Raw genomic sequence first — 6,000 nt, 5'->3', positions numbered from 1 at the left:
GGAACAAACCTTACAAGCAGGAGAATTAGGACATGAACCCAGGTCTCCTGACTTAACTAAACTAAGCATTCATAGTTCCCAGTAGGTGAATTTTATCCTGGAAAGCCATGCCTTCTTGTCAAATGCTACAACAGGTAAAACATAAAATTAAAGAATTCCCTGTGTTTGCTCATTGAGGCTTGTGTGCAGCCTATGCTCCTTAGATGCAGAGAGTGTACACATTTTGATAGAAGGATGGATTTTATCTGCACGTGCACTAGTCTTCATCCCGACAAGGCTCCTAGGAATTGTTTGGCTTTCTACAACAGGAAAACAGAGACCAAGATAGGATAAGTTATTTAATACTGCATATCCGTGACAAAGCCTGTACCACTATCCACCTCTCCTGATTTTTCTTCATTGCATCACACTGTTGTCTTTTCTTCATTCAGAGAACTTTAGAGAGTAAAACTAAAATATTTTGGAAAATCATTCTTTTCTTAAGTGGAAAAAGAAAGTTTTGTGACATTTTAATCTAGGTGAATGAAAAGATATCAGTCAGGGAAATTTGTTCCAAATTTTATGGTTCACCCAAAGGAATGAACTTTAATGCTTCATGACTACAGTTATGACATATGAGATAAATAATGATCTTCAAAGAATTAAATGTCTATCAATCACTCAGTGATAATTAAGCATATATGTTAATTGAGTTGGTATGGAAAAGAATGAAGGAAACATTTAAAAAGATAAAACTACACATTTTAAACCAGGGTTTAGAAAATGTTTCCCAATAGCATAAATGAGAGAGGGACATTTCACTTGAAAAACACTGATGTGATAGAAAATTAATGATGTAACATTATTGGTGTGTACCTTCTATAGGAAAGACATGATGGGGGAATCAAATGGAAGATAAAATGCTTCAGTTTCAAGAAGCGGAAATGGAAATCTGGAGGGTCACCTTGCTGCGATAAACGTGTTAAAATAATTAGAGCCCTCCCCAAGTCATGGTATATAAAGCCAATCAAAAACAAGGACACTGATGTCTGATACAGAAGGACCACAAGATATTTCTAGCTCAGTCTTTAGCTTTTGGATAAGCTTATTTTACAGATGAAGAAACTGATGTCAAGGGAGTTACAAATACTGGCACATAGGAGGTATTTAATATATCCTGACAAATGGATAGCTACCAACACTTAAATTCATAAAGGTATTCACCAACTCATCTCTTGACTATGAAAATGAAAGGTCTCTCCTGTGCTTTAGGTGCAGCTCAAACTAGATCACCAGGTCTATTTTTGAGCTCAACTTCCCCCTTAGGTAGGATGGCAGGGTCTTGATGGCAGGATGCTGCGGTCACTCCAAACCCCAAATCATCAGCTCACTTAGTCTAGAGGAAGAAAGCCTCTTCTTATAGGTTCTCGGAGAGCCAAAGCAGCTTATGTTCATGTTTCCATATATTACCAGTATCGTATCTCATTGCATTGAGTTTTATGCCCAGCCCTTCACAGTTGACAGTGGGACAGGATATACTGATTAGCTTAAACTAATGAAGATCCTTGACCGGAAATGGAGATAGGGTCAATTCTAGGGAATAATGTCACCAAAAATACACAATAGGTAGATTCATGTGACAAGATGAGAATATTGTTGAAAGCAAAAGGGGAGGATGAATGATGGGAAAACGTATTAGGGTAATGTTAACGACTAACAAAAAAACAGCAAAATGAAAACTGGTAAACAGCCTCTGCCATCTTCAACATGCGCTTTTCAAGGAGGTCCTGAATGTCCTCTGTATCACAGCCCTCCAAAAGGGGGAAAGACCATTAAAAAAAGCTATGAAATCAGTGGGCAGGAGAGGATTTCACGGCCACGTCTAAAGGGGCATTTACTACTTTTGCTTGAACTCCATTAACTAAAAGTCCATCACATGGATATATCTCAGACTGTTGTGTGCAGCTAGCTAGAGGAGACGGCCAACACGTATCTACTGTATTCTTCCTGAGTGCCTTCTATTTATTCTCTCCTCTCAAGGTCATAGCAAAATAAGGGCTCAGGAGCTAAACTATAATAACACGTAATCTTCCTTACAAAGTCAGGGAAGAGATCACTGTAATTAATACTTTGATACTTTTGTCCCTATCAAAAGTAAGTTACTTTTAAATAAATCCAAACAAAACCATGCTTATCTCTACAAGATCACTGGTGTGTGTGTGTGTGTGTGTGTGTGTGTGTGTGTGTTGTATATATGTTATATATATACCGTGTTTCCCCAAAAATGAGACCTCACTGGAGAATAAGCCCTAGCATGATTTTTCAGAATGACATCCCCTAAACATAAGCCCTAATGCGTCTTTTGGAGCAAAAATTAATATAAGACCTGGTCTTATTTTCAGGGAAACACAGTATATTTTATATATATATATATTTATATTTTAAAGAAAAGGGTGAAGAGTGAAAAAAGAGAGGAGCCAGCTAATCTGTCCTGAATTATCCAGTAATAAGAGTCACATATGTGAATATCATGGGTTATGGATGTTAAGTAAGGAAAAACTGGATAGGAAATATTGCCTCAGTAAGGTCCTTAACAATTTTTTCCCAACTCACCTTTCAAATGTTATATTTTACAACTGTAATATACTAAATGTATATTACAAATCTGTATGTTGAAGCTCTCACCCCCAGTATAACTGTATTTGGAGATTGGACCTTTAAGGAAGTAATTAAGTTTAAGTGAGGTTATAACGGTGGGGCCCTAATTCAAAAGGACAGCTGTCCTTCGAAGGAAAAGAGACACCAGAGTGCACAAGCAGAGAAAAAAGCTATGTGAGGACACAGCTACAGGGATGCTATCTGCAAGCCAGGATGTGAGGCCTCACCAAAAACTAATCCTGCTGGCACTTTGATCTTAGACTTCCGGCCTCCAAAACTGTGAGAAAACAAATTTCTGTTGCTGAAGCCACCCAGTCTGTGGTTTTCTGTTAGGGCAGCCTGAGCAGACTAATACAACTGCCCTCTGGCAATGAGTCAAATGATTGTTTCTTGGACATGTTTTTTCACTCACCATTGGCCCTGTTGCACCCCCATCTGTAATCCCCTTCACTTTTCTCTTTGCTTATGGAAATCTTTCCCCATATAACCTACGACCTGCATATTTGTGAAGCTTCCTTGAACATTATAGTACACTATGAGCTTACTTGACGTTCCTTTTGTTTATAATCTATGCTAAATTGGCCAGAACCCCATAACTCCCAGTGTCTACCTTTCTTTACACGAGCCCTCTCTATAGTCCACCTATGCTCGTTCATTGAGTTCATAGACTAGGAGTCTGTCCACTAAAGAACACTTGTAAATCATTACATGCAAAATGAACCCACAGAGTACAGAAAGGAGTAGTACTTGACCTTGACGGAGGTAGAGTTTTCATAAATGGAGGCTGTTAGTACTATAATACTATACTATAGTACTATACTATAGTAGTACTATACTAGGACTATAGTACTGTAGTATTATATTACTGTAGTTCTATAGTACTATAACTCTTTTAGTATTATATAATACTAAATAGTACTGTAGTATTATAGTAGTACTATAGTAGTACTATAATAGTACTATAGTACTGTAGTAGTACTATAATACTGTTTTACTTAAGACTTAAAACAACTTTATAAGGTATACCAGTTAAATATGAGAAAACCAAAATTTAGATTGGTTACATAACTTATCTAAGATTACACAACTTAGTTTCAATATTTTTCATGGTTTTTCAACTATGGCATACTGGCATTTCCTACACCATGCTAAATTTTTACATGTTTGCCAAATAAATAGAAAAATATGGACCCATCCTTTCTTCGTTTTGCCTTTAATCAGAATTCTAAAAAACTTAGAATAAGAGGATTTAAAACAGTAGTTTGCTCAGGCATAAAATGAACTCATCCCTTAGTTCATGTTTTTTTCTTCACTTGCTTGAGGTGTTTCATTATTTCACTGAGGTACCAACAAGAATCTTTGTAACCCTGTATTTTCAAGGTTTAAAAAATCTAGTTCTTAACTAATGGTGCCCTAGGGAGATAGTCACAGAGTGGGACGGTTTTGATTAACACATCTTGAAACCTTTCTAACTACATTATGGCAAAACATGCACATTGGTTTTTCAGTTAAAAGAGCAGTTTCCTTTAGGAAAACAAATGCTGTATACAATGTGGAGTTGTAGGTACCAATCCTAGGGCTTAACCGCAGTCATATTTTATGTTTCTGTTCAAGCCCATTGATGTAACTCACTACAAGCAGAGAGCTGGAAGGTGCGATGCCCTTCAGCTTAATTTTGGTGGTGTGTGCTATATAATTCTGTGATCTGATTGACTGACTATCAATGCTAGGATAAACGGAAGACTGAGGACTTACATTGTATTTTTCATGTTGCAAGCCCCCGAACCACAAATGAGCCTTTGACAGAAAAGACACAAAGGCTCTTGATTATAAGTGATAATCCCCAATGAAGAAGAAATTAAATTTAATTATGTAGTCTAGAAGCCTTTGGTTAAATATTGCTATATTGTAGATTCCTACATTTTTAGTTGGGTGGAAAAGGCAAGGCCAACATTTGTCCTTCTCCTTAAAATTACATTACAACTTTAACAGTCCTCTTGTTTATTTGAAATTTGCCTATAAAAATGTTTCCTGAATCAGAGGGTCACTTGGAAACAATGTTGAAGTCACAGAGCGTCAGTTCATAATTGTGCTGTTTCTATCATGGCTTTCCAAATGTAGTGAGCCCATTTTCTTTTTACACCAACCCTTCCAATCTATTCAAAGCTTTGTTTTGCATCTTCTTTCTGCTACCAATACCACTTAACTGTCAGAGAGTTGCCTTCCTGCTGTCTGAGGCTCTAGGCAATGGTATTTATTTATAAGAAACCAAATAATTTTAAAGATCAAAGGTGCTATACCTTATGCACAACCCTGAGCTTTACAGTAATTCCAAGTAGATCCAAAGCTTCTGTTGCACCTGGTTGCAGTATTAATGTTCCTACAAGTTGCCCCAGGCCTTTATCCTTTTTTTTATCCATGTAGTTGCAGTTTATGCTGAAATGTTAAATAGACATATTCATCAATACCTATCAGTTCTATTTTAGCACATTTTGGAGTAATATCTAACTCTGCTATATTCACATAGACTGATATTTTGTTTCCCAGAGCAATAGTTTATATGTTGCTGTAGGAGATAACACCTCTTTTGAAATATACGATGGCATCTTAGTTTGGCCCTTGGTTACAACAAAGCAGCCTTTTCCTTTATAACAAATGTCTCAGTTGTCCCTAATTAGGTAACTCAGTATCACTCTAGGTGAGTTATTAAACATGACTCAGCTTTTCCCAAACTGATTTTCAGTTTTAAATAAAGGAACAAGATCATTTTGTCAAAATACCAAAATAATGCTGAACAATTTCATGTATAGATCTTTTCACAACAGCTAAAGAGGTTTAATCAAAATTCATTAATCAAATTGACTGAGGAAATTCAATGTACTAAAATACAAACACAGAACAGGTTTTATGTTTCTAGTAATTGTAACCAATGGTGCTTTGAAAACTTTCTTCTAACTTTGCATAGTGAGCTTCACTAACAATAATTTAGAACCCTTTCATCACTTTTCAGGTACTTTCAGTTATTAAAACAGTTTAGAACTGATCATATGTTAATTACAAATTGGATGCAAAGCCCTCCTCATCATGCCCCAATACCAGTAATTGATATTGCTAACCTGGCTCATGAAACATGGGCTGAAATGTAGGTAAATATGGTAGCACTCTTCTTCGAGTTCCCCTCCGTGTTTCCTGAGCTTCTTCTCTGGTGTTGTAGCAGGGAAGGAGAAGTAGTCCTTGTTAAGCTGCTGTCCTTTCTTGTAATAGTAACTGCTGCTTCCTTACATGAATGTCCTATGTACATGGTGGTGAGGTTGTGTCCCCTTTCCATTAATTAGTAACTCTTATTAAGCTCATGGTCTGCAA

The sequence above is a fragment of the Rhinolophus hipposideros genome (genome assembly GCF_964194185.1).
Source record: "Rhinolophus hipposideros genome assembly, chromosome: 7".
In the NCBI taxonomy this organism is placed as follows: domain Eukaryota; kingdom Metazoa; phylum Chordata; class Mammalia; order Chiroptera; family Rhinolophidae; genus Rhinolophus; species Rhinolophus hipposideros.
Note: the sequence above shows the minus strand (reverse complement) of the source record.